The sequence below is a fragment of the Rhinoraja longicauda genome, chromosome 22 (genome assembly GCF_053455715.1).
Source record: "Rhinoraja longicauda isolate Sanriku21f chromosome 22, sRhiLon1.1, whole genome shotgun sequence".
NCBI classification, from domain to species: Eukaryota; Metazoa; Chordata; class Chondrichthyes; order Rajiformes; family Arhynchobatidae; genus Rhinoraja; species Rhinoraja longicauda.
Window position 1 is genome coordinate 33,299,316 of NC_135974.1, and position 17,470 is coordinate 33,316,785.

Below are 17,470 nucleotides of genomic sequence, written 5' to 3' on the forward strand. Positions count from 1 at the left end.
TATATTTAAAGGGCCTCCCCCCATCAGGTCTCGACTCAGCCTCACCAGTCAAAGCCCGCTGATATACTGTCTACAAAGAGACTCATGGCATCATCCCCAGTGACATATCTCACTTCATTCAATCCAATACCCAGAAATTTACAAGACAGTCCACAGGTCACTTCATTTATACTAGAATTAGAGCAAACAAAAATAGTTACCTACAGTCACTATATCCATGAACTATCCTAGAGTGGAACATCCTTCCCAACACCACCAGATGTGCACCAACCTTGTCACTCTTCAAGTCACAGCTCGACAGCTTGGACATGGTGGATCATCTCACCAAACTTGTCCACATAAAAATCTGATTAACCCTTTTGCAAACAGTACCCACGCGAGCGAAACCTGCATGATAGCCCAGCTGTTGTTGGTTATGCAGTAGAATAGATAAAAAAGTTGCATTTGCAACTATTTACAGAAATGGGGCCCTTTTGGTGGAATTATCCACCTCCCATAATTAAGTTTCTACATTCATTGAGGTCGATTATCAGTTACCGAACGAACTGGAATGGTGTCTGCCCAAGAGAGAAATATACAAAGGTAGACACAAAATGTTGGAGTAGCTCAGCAGGATAAGCAGGATAGGCAGCATCTCTGGAGAAACAGAATGGGCCGAGACCCTTCTTCTACTTTTAGAAGGATGAGAGGGGATCTTATCAAAACATATAAGATTATTAAGGGGTTGGACACGTTAGAGGCAGGAAACATGTTCCCAATGTTGGGGGAGTCCAGAACCAGGGGCCACAGTTTAAGAATAAGGGGTAGGCCATTTAGAACGGAGATGAGGAAAACCTTTTTCAGTCAGAGTTGTAAATCTGTGGAATTCTCTGCCTCAGAGGGCAGTGGAGGCCAATTCTCTGAATGCATTCAAGAGAGAGCTAGATAGAGCTCTAAGGATAGCGGAGTCATGGGGTATGGGGAGAAGGCAGGAACGGGGTACTGATTGAGAATGATCAGCCATGATCACATTGAATGGCGGCGCGTACAGGCTCGAGGGGCCGAATGGCCTCCTCCTGCACCTACTGTCTATTCAGACTGACAATGGGCGACGTTTCGGGTGGGGGACCCTTCTTCAGACTGAGAAACACACAAGAGAGACATTACAAGGCTGGACACACACAATGCTGGAGCCGAGGCCGGGGTCTGGGACAAGCCGGCCGCCACGTCCTTACCGCGATTGACAACACCGCTGGCCAGTCACAGCCGCCCGCCCCCAGTCGCCAGCCAATCAGCGGCGGGCCGGGGGGCGGGACCTGGTGGCGGAAACGTCATGGGGCCGGCCTTCCCCTCCCCCTCATCTCACCGGTGCCGAGAAACACCCCCACACACACATAATCCGCCCCCTCACCTCACCCAAGGGCAGCGCCGATCCTCCACGGGATGTCGGCGGTGTTGGTGTTGGAGAGATGGAGCCGGGGAGAGCGCGGACGCGGCGCCGCCGTCAGGTGAAGGCCGCCGCCATCTTTGGCGACGTTGCAGCCGCGGAGGATGCCGGGTCATCGGGGCTGATGACGCGGCGCCTGATGACGCAGCGCCCGGTGGTTGGACAAGGCAGGTGTGGGACCAGGGCCCGCCCAGTGTGGGACCAGGGCCCGCCCAGTGTGGGACCAGGGCCCGCCCAGTGTGGGACCAGGGCCCGCCCAGTGTGGGACCAGGGCCCGCCCAGTGTAGGCCAGTGTAGGGCCCGCCCAGTGTAGGCCAGTGTAGGCCCCGCCCAGTGTAGGCCAGTGTAGGCCCCGCCCAGTGTAGGCCAGTGTAGGCCCCGGCCAGTGTAGGCCCCGCCCAGTGTAGGCCCCGCCCAGTGTAGGCCAGGGCCCGCCCAGTGTAGGCCAGGGCCCGCCCAGTGTAGGCCCAGGGCCCGCCCAGTTTAGGCCCAGGGCCCGCCCAGTTTAGGCCCAGGGCCCGCCCAGTTTAGGCCCAGGGCCAGCCCAGTTTAGGCCCAGGGCCCGCCCAGTGTGGGCCTGGGCCCCGCCCAGTGTGGGAGCGGGGCCCCGCCCAGTGTGGGAGCGGGGCCCCGCCCAGTGTGGGAGCGGGGCCCCGCCCAGTGTGGGAGCGGGGCCCCGCCCAGTGTGGGAGCGGGGCCCCGCCCAGTGTGGGAGCGGGGCCCGCCCAGTGTGGGCGTGGGGCCCGCCCAGTGTGGGCTTGGGGCCGCCCAATGTGGCCGTGGGGTCCGCCCAGTGTGGGCAAGGGTCCGCCCTGTGGTGGACAAGGGCCCGCCCAGTGTTGGCCAAGGGCCCGCCCAGTGTAGACCGGGGCCCGCCCAGTGTTGGACCAGGGCCCCTCCAGTGTCGGTGTGGAGACGCCCAGTGTAAGCATGGGGCCGCCCAGTGTAGGCATGGTGTCGCCCAGTGTAGGCATGGGGCCGCCCAGTGTAGGCAAGGGGGCCGCCCAGTGTAGGCAAGGGGGCCGCCCAGTGGTGGACCAAGGCCCGCCCAGTGTCGGCGTGGAGACGCCCAGTGTAAGCATGGAGCTGCCCAGTGTAGGCATGGGGCCGCCCAGTGGTGGACATGAGCCCGCCCAGTGGTGGACATGAGCCCGCCCAGTGTAGACATGAGGCCACCCAGTGCACATTTTATTCTGCAGATAATGCTGGAGTAACTCAACGGGACAGGCATCATCTCCAGTGAGAAGGAATGGGTGACATTTTGGGTCAAGTCCCTACTTCTGACTGAGTAGGGGAGAGGGAAACTCGAGATATGGAAGAGAATGTAAGGTATACCCTTCGATATCCATTCAACTTGTCGGACATCAGTGAAGCCATACAGAAGGTATTGTCCAATGCATTTTCTACTTATAAAAGTCTTAAACTGTAACCTAGAAGTTATTCTTTCCTTTTAAATCAATTTTAGTCTCCAATCAGTGTAAGATCTCTTTTAGTAAATCAATTTTACTGAATAACCAAATAACAGAAATGTAAATGATTTAGTCACACTAAATTAATCAAAACATTCTATACGTTATTGGATCTGCTATTCTGTGCAGGGGGTCTGATCAGTCTGTTGTTTGTGATAATGTAATTTAGCTACGTTCCATTAAACAAATAAATTAACACCTTGTTAAGTTTGCTATTTTGTTCACCATTCACTCATCATTCTGATTTAACCATTTCCTTCGGTAAAATTCTCAGTTCACTTAAAATCAACTTAAGATCTCCAAAGTACAAACAAATCCACACCATTAATGTTTTGTTTTCCTTATATAAGGTTCATTTATGATGTGTGACGAAAGGGATTTGGAAGATTTACAAAAACAAAAATGTATCACGTGTTAAAAATAAATTCAGAACATTATGGGAAGTTTTGTCAAGGTAAATAACATTTGTTTCCACTAATCAATGACTTAGCAACTGGAGGATATTAATTGGAGATAATCATTCCAAGAATGAAGACAAGTGATAAAATATTGTTTAAAGTGGAGATTTGTTAATGAGTGGAACATGCCATCGAAGACCCCACAAACTTAAATGTTGGTGGGTATGGAGTCTTACTTCAGAATCTGAAGCACAAAAATCAGAACTGACACTCCAAAGTACTGTCAAGAACATTTTGCTTTAGATGTTAAACTAAGATTCTTGCTGCTTTCTTAAATTCAGATTAAACAATCTTTTGGCACTATATCAAAGTAGAGCAAAGGGGTCACTATTGGTGACATGACCAATGTCAATCCCTCTATCCCAATTCAGATATGATTTGCCACAAATCAGATATGATTTGTTCTGATCTTTTCTCACCTCCAGTTTATTCACCCCACCTCTACTTTCAGTCTGAAGAAGGGTTCTGACCCGAAATGTCACTTATTCTTTCTCTCCAGAGATGCTGCCAAACCTGCTGAGTTACTCCAGCATTTTGTGTCTATCTTTGGTATAAACCAGCATCTGCAGTTCCTCCTACCCATGTATTTACCTGCTCATTGTTGCACTGCTATTTTTGGCAATGTATACGCAGATTGGCTGCATTTTAATGTTGCATTTCAAAAAGCTTTTAATTTGATGCAAAAAGCCGTGGGCCATTCTGAGGTCATGAATGGTGCAGTATAAATGCAATTCTTCTGCTTCTAACTACACAGAGGAAAAAAAAACCTCTTAACTGTTACACTTCTCTACGGTATCGGCAATTCTTCTTCCTCCGAATGCATAATCTTTTACAACATAAGCCACGTTTTCCTTAAAGAGCAGCATGCCATCTCCTCAACAACTCTTACAGGTTTGCAGAGAACACTTTTCCTTTTCAAAATCCCTACTGGTTCTTTGTAATTACTTGTTCCAGATAGTTTGGTCATTTTAATAATTATAAATTTGATCCAGGACATGCTAACTAAAGTTATCTATTATAATCACTTTGGTTGGCCCTCTTCCTTTTAGTTTAGAAATACAGCATGGAAACAGGCCCTTTGGCCCACCCAGTCCACACCAAACCCATGTGGCGGCGCCTAACGGCAGCGGCTGACTAGCAGTCTGTCCGTCTTTTTTTTTGTTGAGTGTCGGTGTTGGGATGATTTTTATATATATTTTTTTGGTTGTGTATGTGTGGGAGGGGGTGGTGGTGTGTGGGGGGTGGGTGTGGGTGTGGGGAACTTTTCTCTTCGTCACGGCGCGGGGTGCGGCTCGGCTGCGGGGCCTAACATCCCCCGGTGCGGCTCGGCCGCTGGACTTACATCGCCCGGTGCAGCTCGGCTGCGGGGCTTAACACCGCCCGGTGCAACTCGGCTGCGGGACTTTACTTTACATCGCCCGGTGCAGCTCGGCTGCGGGGCTTAACACCGCCCGGTGCAGCTCGGCTGCGGGGCTTAACACCGCCCGGTGCAACTCGGCTGCGGGACTTTACTTTACACCGCCCGGTGCAGCTCGGCTGCAGGGCTTAACACCGCCCGGTGCAATTCGGCTGCGGGACTTAACACCGCCCGGTGCGGCTCGGCTGCGGGACTTTTCACCGCTGGTGCGGCTCGGCTGCGGGACTTAACACCACCCGGTGCGGCTCGGCTGCGGGACTTTTCACCGCTGGTGCGGCTCGGCTGCGGGACTTAGCTGCGCAAGGCTTGGTCGCGGGCCTTTCATCGCCCGGTTCGGCCGCGAGACGTTTCAGCGCCCAGTGCGGGGACTGTGCGGGTCGGTCGGGGACGAGCTGTCTGTCCGTGGGCGTGGGGAAGAGAGGGGAAGTTTTGTTGCCTCCATCACAGTGAGGGGGTGTTTGGAGTCACTGTGATGGACGTTTGTGTTGGGGTTATGTGTCTTGTGTTCTTTTTTTTTTCTATGACTGCTATGTAGTTTCGTTCGGTACTTCGGTACCGAACGACAAATAAAGCTCTGTTATACTGTTATACTGTTATTTACACTAGTTTAATGTTATCCCACTTACTCATCTACTCATGACACACTAGGGGCAATTTACAGAGGCCAATTAACCCACAGGCCCGGTGTTGAAACAAAGAATGGCAGATGCCAGTTTATATCAAAGATAGACTGAAAGTGCTGGGGTAACTCAGCAGGTCAGGCAGCATCCCTGGAGAAAAAGGATGGGTCCTGACCAAAAACATCACCAATCCTTTTTTCTCCAGAGATGCTGCCTGACCAACTCCAGCACATTGTGTCTATCAATCTTCAGTCCTACACATCTTTGGGATGTGGGGGGAAACCCTGGAGGAAACCCATGCAATCACCGAAAGAGCAGGATTACACGCGGCAAACTCCTCACAGGCAGCACCCATGATCAGGATCAAACCCATGTATCTGATGCTGTGAGATAATGGTTAATGTTATGATAATGGATATTACAATCGCTTGCTCATCCCATCAGAAATATTCACTTTTGAATGTCTTCTGATCAATGATTTCTACAATCGCTATTATTTTGTACCATTTTTGTAATATTCTATATATTGTTCTTTTTTAACATCATTAGTTTAGTTTAGAAATATAGAATGGAAACAGGCCCTTCAGCTCACTGAGCCACTCCGACCATCGATAACCTGCTCACACCTGTTCTATATTATCCCACTTTCCCATCCACTCCCTTCATGGGCAATTTACAGAGGCCAATTAACCGAATAAAGAGAAAACTCCACACTGACTGCAATGATACGTTATTGATTAGTAAGGGTGCAAAAGGTTACAGGGAGAAGGCAGGATGAATTGGGAGGGGAAAATAGATCAGCCATGATCGAATGGCAGAGCAGACTCGATCTTTTGAATTAATAGTATTAAATGGATACAGATAAGAGTCAAGCAAGACTTAGAATGTTATTCATGGTCTAATTGACATTGAGCCAACATTTCAATATTTTATGTGTAAAAGGAACTGCAGATGTTGGTTTGCACTGAAGATAGACACAAAATGCTGGTGTAACTCAGCGGGTCAGGCAGAGTCTGAAGATGGGTTTAGAGCCTAAACGTCATCTATTCCTTTTTTCCAGAGATGCTGCCTGACCCGCTGAGTTACTCCAGCTTCTTGTGCCTATTTCAATATTGTTTTAATGAATTGGGGTTTGCTATTATTTCCATTTGTAAGGTGAAGATTCTAATACAGAAAACAATGGAATAAATCTACACTCTGTGATGTTGGCACAGATGTATATTAGTACTAACGTCCTCTGTTGATCGTGTTAACAAAGTATTAATACTTTTTCCAATGGTTAAACAGATTGGCCAAAATAATGAACAATAGGATCGCATATGAATATGCCTCCACTATGACATGTACCATCATTTAAATAAAAACAGAAACTTCCAGAACTAAAACACCATCTGTAAAGGTTTTAGTTTCAAATGCAGAATCTTGCCAGATATTATTTACACAAGCCACAAAACTGCTTCAAGTAATAACAAATCAAATTATTGGAATTTATTTTCCTTTAAAAGCTTTCCATTACAACAAATGACCTAGAACCTTACAATGGATACATGCCTTACAAAGGAACATCCCTTATCCCCAACGACATTGTAATCTCAGTTCGTTGAGGCCAATGTCAGAGGATCCCTCAAGATGATGAACCCTTGGGAAGCATTTGGACCTGATGGTGGACCTGGAGTAACTGGCTGGAGTTTCCGCAGACATCTTCAATTTATAAGGTTCCACGATTCCCACCTGTTTTAAAAGGACATCAATAATACTGCTCTCCAAGAAGTGTAAAGTGGCATGCCTCAATGAACCAGTGGACCTAACATCCATGGGGATGAATTGCTTTGAAAGGGTGGTTATGATGCACGCGAACCGCTACTTTTGTAATGATGTGGATTCTCCTGCTGCTGCAATAAATCAGTAGAGGAGGCAATCTCACTGGCTCTCCACTCTGCACTGGACCACTTGGACAACACGAACAGGTACACCAGGCTGTTGTTCATCAACTACGGCTTGGCGTTCAACCAAATCATCTGCTTTAGTCTTATCATTAAACTCAAGAGAATAGCATCTCTGCTCATTCTTATGTAACTAGATCCTTGACTTCCTCTTCGGCAGACCAAACTCAGTAGGAATTGGCAATAACAGTTCCCCCTCGATAACCATCCACACAGGAGCACCACAGGCCGTGTGCTCAGTCCCCGGCTGTGCACTCTCTACACCCATGGCTGTGTAGCAAGACACAGTTCCAACACCACGTTAAATCCGTTAACAATACCGCCGTTGGATCGGAGTATGGGTGAGAGATTGAAAATCTGATACAACAATCTTGCTCTCAACATCAGCAAGACCAAGGAGCCGATTGTTGACTTCAGGAGGGGAAAGTCAAGGATCCACTAACCTGTCTTCATTGACGGATGGCAATGGAGAGAATCAACAGCTTCAGGTTCCTGGGCTTGCATATCCCTGAAGATTTGTCCTGAGCCCAGCACCTTAATGCAATCACAAAGAGAGCTCATTGATACCTCGATAGACACAAAATGCTGGAGTAACTCAGCGGGTCAGGCAGCATCTCTGGAGAGAAGGAATGGGTGACGTTTCAGGTCGAGACCTTTTGTAAAACCTCTACTTCCTTCGAAGATTGAGGCGATTCGGTCTGTGGATGAATACTCTATTGAACGTATAGGTACCTAGTCCGGGGAAGGGTCTCGACCCAAAACGTCATCCATTCCTTCTCTCCAGAGATGCATGCCTGTCCCGCTGAGTTACTCCAGCATTTTGTGTCCAAGTTCGGTAGAGACCACACCGACTGGTTGCAAAAATGGCTTGGTTCTGCAACTTGAACGGAGTGGCAGGTGGTGCCTGGTCCATTTCGAGTAACCATGCACCATCAAAGGGATCTATAGGAGGCAAAGCCTCAAAGAGGCATCCAACATCATCAAAGACCCACACTGCCCTGGCCATGCTCTTTACCTGGTTCAAGAATAGCTTCTTCCCCGTGATCATAGGCTCTTGAATACTACACAACACTAACCTCAGCGACTATGAACTTTCATGAACTGTGTCTTTGGTTGCACTACGGACTTTGTTGTTTTTTTTGCACTAGTACTATGGTTATTTATTTATTGATTTAAAAAATATATATTACATTTATCTGTATTGCATTTACAGGCTTATTTAGCTGCTGCAAGTAAAAAATCCATTGTTCTGTTGTCGGTGCAAATGATAATTAAACACTCTTTACTCTAAACGCTTTTGATTACACTGTGTATTTTTCTGCAACGGATGCAAAATGGGAAACTGAACCTCCACATAACAAGAGAAAATCATTTAATTTATTTACCACTTTGTGGTATGTAGATATTTGCTGTTCATTCAAAAACAATGCACCCAAAAGAGGATTTGCAGCCTTCAGTTGTCGAGCAAAATATGCCTCAAAATAAAATACTTACAACATCTTAGAAAAGTATAAATATATTGTATTTTTAACTTTTTAGATCCCATTAATATTTAACCAATTAACTACATGGCTACAATGAAAAATCCTCTAAAAATAAGGACCGAGCAAGGGGTGAAACAATAACTTACGTGTGCCCCAGAGGTTTGCAATCATCTTCAATATTATTATTCACAGATTCTTTTTATTTCTGTTACCGCAAAGTTTTTAAGTCTTACAACTGTTTGAAACTGTTTCTGCGCTAACTATAAAGCTTTCCTTTTCAACAATTGTTTCTCAGTCAAACTATCTGAACTCCTCCATTGAACCAGGGCTGTCTCTGGTGTCAAAGGTCACTATTGTTTAATGGTGGGAAAAAAAAGGACTGGTTGACAAGTTACTTCATGAACTACAAGCATTAATGGAACAGTGCATAGATACGAGCAGATGTCTCCAGATGATCTATATGTCAATCAGGTGAATAAGATGCTACATAAGTATAATTATATGGAATTATCCATTGATAGTACAGGGTCAAAAGTAAAGCAATTTCAACTGACTCTGATTCTGTTTTGAATGACCTGAAATGATTTAAACTCCTTTGAATTTATTTTAAAATTGTGCAGCATTGTGTGATTGTTACATCTCAACAGTGATTAATGTATAGTGATGCTACCGTGAATGAAAGTGAAGAATATACCAGTGAAGAAGGGTCTCGACCCAAAACGTCACCCATTCCTTCTCTCCTGAGATGCTGCCTGACCTGCTGAGTTACTCCAGCATTTTGTGAAATAAATACCTTCGATTTGTACCAGCATCTGCAGTTATTTTCTTACACTTAATATACCAGTGAATATGATTCGAACTTTGTGCAAAAACTGTATGTCATAACAAACAGGATAAATGTAACAACAACATATTTCTACGGCATTTCTACAATGTAATAATTCATCTCCAGCTGTTTTGCTGGAGACCTGAGAGACATACACCAATCAGCCAAAACATTACGACCACTGACAGGCGAAGTGAATAACATTGATTATCTTGTTACAATGGCACCTGTCAAGGGGTGGGATATATTAGGCAGCAAGTAAACAGTCAGTTCTTGAAGTTGATGTGTTGGATGCAGGACAAATGGGCGGGAGTAAAGACCTGAGCAACTTTGACAAGGGCCAAATTGTTATGGCCAGACGACTGGGTCAGAGCATCTCTGAAACAGCAAGGCTTGTGGGGTGCTCCCGGTCAGCAGTGGTGAGTACCTACCGACAGTGGTCCGAGGAGGGACAAACCACAAACCGGCGACAGGGTGTTGGGCGCCCAAGGCTCATCGATGCGCGAGGGCAACGAAGGCTATCCCGTCTGGTCCGAACCGACAGAAGGTCTATTGTGGCACAAGTCTCAGAACATTTTAATGGTGGTCACAGGAGGAATGTGTCACAATACACAGTGCATCGCACCCTGCTGTGTATGGGGCTGCACACGGAGGACCAACAAAATATTAGGCAGGTGGTCATAATGTTTTGGCTGATTGGTGTATGTAAAATTAGGAGGGGCATAGATAGGGTAGACAGTCAGAACCTATTTATAGTGGCGGCGCCTAACGGCTGCGGCTCGCTAGCAGTCTGTTCGTCTTTTTTCCTTTTTTTGTTGTGTGTCGGTGTTGGGATGGTTTTTTTTTTTTTTGTGTATGTGTGGGGGGTGGTGGTGTGGGTGGGGGGGTGGTGGTGTGGGTGGGGGGGTGGGGGAAACCTTTCTCTTTTAGGTCTCTTCCTCACGGCGCGGGGTGCGGCTCGGCCGCGGGGCCTTCCATCGCCCGGCGCGGCTTGGCCGCTGGACTTAACATCGCCCGGTGCGGCTCGGCCGTGGGGCCTAACATCGCTGGTGCGGCTCGGCCACTGGACTTAACAGTGCCCGGTGCGGCTCGGCCGCGGGGCCTAACATCGCCCGCCGCGGCTCGGCCGCGGGATTTTTCATCGCTGGTGCGGCTCGGCCGCTGGACTTAACATCGCCCGGTGCGGCTTGGCCGCGGGGCCTTCCATCGCCCGGTGCGGCTCGGCCGCTGGGCTTAACAGTGCACGGTGCGGCTTGGCCGCGGGGCCTTCCATCGCCCGGTGCGGCTCGGCCGCGGGACCTAACATCGCCCGGCGCGGCTCGGCCGCGGGACTTAGCTGCGCATGGCTCGGCCGCGGGGCCTTCCATCGCCCGGCTCGGCCGCGAGACGTTTCAGCGCCCGGTGCGACTCGGCCGCGGGGACTGTGCGGGTCGGTCGGGGACGAGCTGTCTGTCCGTGGGCGTGGGGAAGAGAGTGGAAGTTTTGTTGCCTCCATCACAGTGAGGGGGTGTTTGGAGTCACTGTGATGGACGTTTGTGTTGGGGTCATGTGTCTTGTGTTCTTTTTTTTGTGTGACTGCTATGTAGTTTCGTTCGGTACCTTGGTACCGAATGACAAATAAAGCTCTGTTCAACTGTTGAACTGTTTCCCTTGATGGAAATGTCTAGGATTATAGCTTTAAGGTGTTTTGACAGGGGTGAAAACTAATCTTTCTCATCATTTGGCTGAAATTTTCAAATTCCTAGGAGTCAATATCACCAACAACTTCACCTGGACCGCCCACATTGAAGCAACGACCATGAAAGCTCACCAACACCTCTACTTCCTTAGAAGGCTTAGGAAGTTTGGCATGTCCCCAACAACACTCACCAACCTCTACAGATGCACCATAGAAAGCATTTTATCAGGATGCGTCACAGCTTGGTTTGGGAACAGCTCCATCCAAGCCCGCAAGAAATTGCAGTGAATTGTGGACGCAGCCCAGACCATCACACAAACCAACCTCCCTTCCATTGACTCCATCTACACCTCACGCTGCCTCGGCAAGGCCAGCAGCATAATCAAGGACCAGTCGCACACCCTGGCCACTCCCTCTTCTCCCCTCTCCCATCAGGCATGATACGATACAACTTCATTTATCCCAGGAGGAAAATTAATTTGCCAACAGTCATAAAAAAACACAAAATACATGAAACATGAAAATAAAGTGATGAGTGGTAAGGCTTTGGGAATGTGTAAAGATTGAGGAGGTGGGGGGGGGTGGTCAGTCTCAGTCTACCCCACGACAGAAGGGGGAGGAGTTGTACAGTTTGATAGCCACAGGGAAGAAGTATCTCCTGTGTCGTTCTGTGCTGCATCTTGGTGGAACCAGTCTGTTGCTGAAGGTGCTCCTCAGGTTGACCAGTGTGTCATGGAGGGAGGGAGCTGTATTGTCCAGGATGCTCCGCAGTTTGAGGAGCACCCTCCCCTCCAAGACCGTCCCCCAAGAATCCAACTTGGGAACAGCTTGGGAACAACTCCACCCCCAGGACGGAGCCAGCCTTCCTGATGAGTTTGTTGATCCTGTTGGCGACCGCGGCCTTCGCCCTGCTGCCCCGGCACACGGCAGCGAAGATGATGGCACTGGCCACCACCGACTGGTAGAACATCTGCAGCATCTCATTGCAGACGTTGAAGGAGCGGAGCCTTCTCAAAAAGTACAGCCGGCTCTGTCCCTTCTCGTACCGTGCCTCAGCGTTCCTGGACCAGTCCAGTTTCCTGTCCAGGTACACTCCCAGGAATTTGTACTCCCTGGTAAACTGCACATCCACACCATTGATGGAGACAGGGGACCGGGGTGTTCCTCTCCTCCTATAGTCCCATTAACTCCTTAGTCTTGTCGGTGTTGAGCTGCAGGCTATTCAGCCCACACCACAAAAGGTGTAGAAGTGTGAAAATGCATACCACCAGATTCAGGGAGAGTTTCTTCCCAGCGGTTATCAGGCAATGGAGTCATCCTACCACAACCAGAGAGCAGTGCTGAACTACTATCTACCTCATTGGTGACCCTCGGACTATTCTTGATCGGACTTTGCTGGCTTTACCTTGCACTAAACGTTATTCCCTTATCATGTATCGATACACTGTAAATGGCTCGATTGTAATCATGACTGGTTAGCGTGCAGCAAACGCTTTTCATTGTACCTCGGTACCGGTGACAATAGCCTAAACTAGACCTCATTTGGAGGAATTTCGAGTTAATCTAAATCTTCGCATCAGTCAAGCAATCTACCTGGACAAAAATGACTGCCAGGTGGAGTGGAATGATGGCCATGTAACAGTTGAATGTAACGAGCATCTTTACATAAGTTTAACCTTCGCTTGTGGGTTGTTTGTTGGGCAAAGTAGACATGGGGCCAAATATCAGAAACACCAAAGACCAGCGCGCTGCGAGAGGGTGCGTGAATCATTGGTAAAGAATCAATCAACACCTTTGAACACAGTAAAGATGGTGAAATCGCTGGCACCTCCAGGCTCTTAATTGCATGTATGATTTTATCAACCAAATTTACATTTTAGGACCGCCTGTAAAGTGATTATGGCTTCAATGGCACAGTAGTTTGACGAGACTGACTGAACTAAAAAAAATCCTACCATCACCAGAAAACCACACAAAGCGCTGGAGTGTCCCGCCCCCTCCCCTGACATCAGTCTGAAGAAGGTGTTTATTCACAAAATGCTGGAGTAACTCAGCAGGTCAGGTAGCATCTCGGGAGAGAAGGAATGGGTGACGTTTCGGGTCGAGCATTTGGTGAATAAATACCTTCGATTTGTACCAGCATCTGCAGTTATTTTCTTCTATCAGTCTGAAGAAGGGTCTCGACCCGAAACGTCACCCATTCCTTCTCTCCTGAGATGCTGCCTGACCCGCTGAGTTACTCCAGCATTTTGTGCCTGCCTTCGATTTGAACCCAGCATCCGCAGTTATTTTCCAACACAGTTCTGGGATAACTCAGCTTCCTTGACCCTCTGAGTCACTCCAGCACTTCGCGTCTTTTTCTTCTGCGAAACAGCATCAGCAGTTCCTTGCATCTACCCGATACCGTGTTGGGAACACGGGGGCGAGACATTGACATCGATGGTCAGAGTAAGACAAATTGAAAGTACACGTTTGCTCAATACAAATAGTACGCTCTCTTTAAGCAAGGTATTCAGCAAGCGACTGTGCTCAGCTCATCAACGGTGAAGTGGGCTCACTGCTGGAAGGACTGGGATCCTCGGATCTCAGCTCTGTACATTAACGGGGCCTCTCACGGAATGGCCAAAGCTGCCACAAAAAAAAGAAGCGACCCCACAAACCGCTGGCTGGATTTTGCTGCAAAACCGTCGGGGTTTGAGAGATGCTACATTGGGGGGCGGCACAGTGGCACAGCGTTCCAGTTGTTGCCCTACAGCGCCAGAGACCCGGGTTCGATTCTGACCACGGGTACTGTCTGTACAGTTTGCACGAAAGACTGGATAGACTAGGCTTATACTCGCTGGAATTTAGAAGACTGAGGGGGGGATCTTATTGAAACATATACAATTCTTAAGGGGTTGGAGAGGCTAGATGCGGGAAGATTGTTCCCGATGTTGGGGAAGTCCAGAACCAGGGGTCACAGCTTAAGTCTTTTAGGACCGAGATGAGAAAGTTTTTTTTCACACAGAGAGTGGTGAGTCTCTGGAATTCTCTGCCACAGAAGGTAGTTGAGGCCAGTTCATTGGCTATATTTAAGAGGGAGTTAGATGTGGCCCTTGTGGCTAAAGGGACCAGGGGGTATGGAGAGAAGGCAGGTACAGGTTACTGAGCTGGATGATCAGCCATGATCATATTGAATGGCGGTGCAGGCTCGAAGGGCCGAATGGCCTACTCCTGCACCTATTTTCTATGTTCTCCCTGTGACCCCATGGGTTTTCTCCAGGTGCTCCGGTTTCCTTCCACATTCCAAAGACGTGCAGGTTTGTAGGTTATTTGGCTTCTGCGACTTGTCCATGGTGTGCAGGATAACACCTATCTAAATGTTTCTTACATGGATAGGACATGTTCGGAGGGATAAGGGACAAACGCAATTTTTTCCCCCCTACACAAGTCAGCAACGCCTTAGGAAATCTCCCCATTGATTGTATCGGTGCAGTCTGTGGGCACTTCAAGCGCCAACGCACACGACACACAAGAGACTGAAGATGCTGCAATCTCGAGCAAAATGCAAAGAGAGTCAAGAGTGTTCTACTGTCGTATGCCCCAGTTAGAACAATGAAATTCTTACTTACAGCAGCACAATGGATATGTAAACATGTGCAGGAAGGAACTGCAGATGCTGGTTTAAACCGAAGGTAGACACAAAGTGCTGGAGTAACTCTGCGGGACAGGCAGCATCTCTGGAGAGAAGGAACGGGTGACGTTTCGGGTCGAGACCCTTCTTCAGACTGAGTCGTCCCGGACCTCGACCAGAAACTACCCATTCCTTCTCTCGATGGTCAGAGAAAGACAAGTTGAAAGTACACGTTCGGTCAATACTAATAGTACGCTCTCTTTCCTCGAGATATTCAGCACGTTACTTTGTGCTCAGCTGATCAGCGGTGAAGTGGGCTCATTGCTGGAGGGTTCAGATCATTATGTTTACACCCGGAACGTCACCCATTCCTTCTCTCCAGAGATGCTGCCTGTCCCGCTGAGTTACTCCAGCATTCTGTGTCTACCTTCGGTGTAAACCAGCATCTGCAGTTCCTTCCCACACAAAATGTTATATATATATATATACTCCAAAGACGTACAGGTATGTAGGTTAATTGGCTGGGTAAATGTAATAATTGTCCCTAGTGGGTGTAGGATAGTGTTAATGTACGGGGATCGCTGGGCGGCACGGACTTGGTGGGCCGAAAAGGCCTGTTTCCGGCTGTATATATATGATATGATATATATATATCATATATATATATATATATATGATATGATATGATATATATATCTACACACACGCACATACACATAAACACATAAACACAAACAAATAATAATAGTGTAGGAAAGAGCTGCAAATGCTGGTTTACAGCGAAAATAGACAAAGTGCTGAAGTAACTCAGCGGGTCAGACAGCATCTCTGGAGACGATGAATAGGTGACGTTTCTGTTTCTGTTTCTGTTTTCTACCGCACAACCGCCAATAGTTGGGCTATCTCCTGCAGGTTTTCGGGTCGATACCCTTCTTCAGATCAATAATAGTGCTGGAGGAACTCAAGAAGAATCTGAAACCGAAACGTTGTCTGTCCATTTCCCTCCACAGATGCTGCCTGACCTGCTGAGTTCCACCCCAATAACCACCCCCTCCCCACCTTCCAAACTCCTTAAAGCGCCACAGGTAAATACCACTACTAAATTCCGCAGACGTTAGAGATTACTCTAATCAACACTGCCGTATCATCTGATCACATGAACTGTGATTTACCTCGGCGGTTGATAAATTAACCACAAAAAAAAAACAGCGGCCACAAACTCGCAGGAGGAAAGCATGCACCAATTTCGGAAGCTTTGCAGAATATTAATCAACTCGGGTCTTCCACAGTCCAGTTCAAACCGCTGCTGGGAACCGACTCCTTTGGAAACAGGAAACGCTTTCCCTTCGAGTGTGTGTGTGGAGTGGGATGTGTGTGGAGTGGGGTGTGTGTGTTGAGTGGTGGGGGGGGGGGGGGGGGGTGTGGAGGGGTGTGTGTGTGTGGGTGTGTATGTGGGGGGGAGAGGTGTGTGTGTGTGTGGGGGGTGTGTGTGTGTGTGTGGGGGGGGGTGTGTGTGGGTGTGTGTGTGGAGCGGTGTGTGTGTGTGTGTGTGGAGGGGTGTGTGGGTGTGTGTGTGTGGAGGGGGGGGTGGGGTGTGTGTGGAGGGGTGTGTGTGTGTGTGTGTGTGGAGGTGGGGTGGGGACTGGAAGAAGTGACAAGTAACTGAAAGGATAGACACACAAAATGCTGGAGTAACTCAGCCGAAACCGTTCTTCAGGCTGGTTAGGGATAATGGAAACGCGAGGTATAAACGACGATGTAGGGAGATATCATCAGTCTGAAGAAGGGTCTCGACCCGAAACGTCGCCCATTCCTTCTCCCCTGAGATGCTGCCTGACCCGCTGAGTTACTCCAGCATTTTGTGAAATAAATACCTTCGATTTGTACCAGCATCTGCAGTTATTTTTCTTACACAAATGAATGAAAGTTATGCAACAAATAAAAGTAACGACGCTTTTTGTGTCGACCTTCGGTTTAAAGCAGCATCTGCAGAACCTTTCCTACACAAGTCACAAAGAAGTGCGCTTTGAGAAGTACTTTAAGTGTAAGAAAATAACTGCAGACGCTGGTACAAATGGAAGGTATTTATTCACAAAATGCTGGGGTAACTCAGCAGGTCCGGCAGCATCTCTGGAGAGAAGGAATGGGCGACGTTTCGGGTCGAGACCCTTCTTCAGACTGATGTCAGACAAAAGTACTTTTGTCGACTCGGGGGCTGGGACATTTGACTGGCCTTTGACACCTCTTTAGTAAGTTAATTTGTAAGTGAATGGGAGGGGGGGGAGGGAAGGAGAACTTAACCCAACCAGAAAAAAAGCCCAATCTGTGTGTCGGTGTGGGAAAGAACGGGAGATGCTGCCTGGTTTCGCCAGCTCTCGGCATGTCTAGGGGGGGGGGGGGGTCGGGGGGGGGGGGGGGCGAGACCCTTCTCCAGCCTCGCGTATTGTTGCTTCTTGGCTCATGAGAAGATAAGCGGATGCGGGAGAGAACGATCAAAGTTCGGGTCACGTGCCCCTTTGGCTGGTATAAAAGTCCA

General features: G+C 48.4%; 1 protein-coding gene across 7 annotated transcripts in view; it reads right to left on the reverse strand.

Annotated features, from left to right (window-relative positions):
- The window catches only part of arfgap1 (ADP-ribosylation factor GTPase activating protein 1), a 30,940-nt gene extending 29,390 nt beyond the window's left edge, over positions 1–1,550 (reverse strand). For 5 of the 7 annotated variants that reach the window (XM_078419082.1, XM_078419079.1, XM_078419077.1 and 2 more), the window contains exon 1: positions 1,391–1,550. The gene's annotated coding sequence lies outside the window, so the exon portion shown is untranslated. The remainder of the gene's footprint in view (positions 1–1,390) is intronic. The other 2 variants (XM_078419078.1, XM_078419081.1) reach the window with 2 other exon arrangements.
- Positions 1,551–17,470: the final 15,920 nt, after the last annotated feature.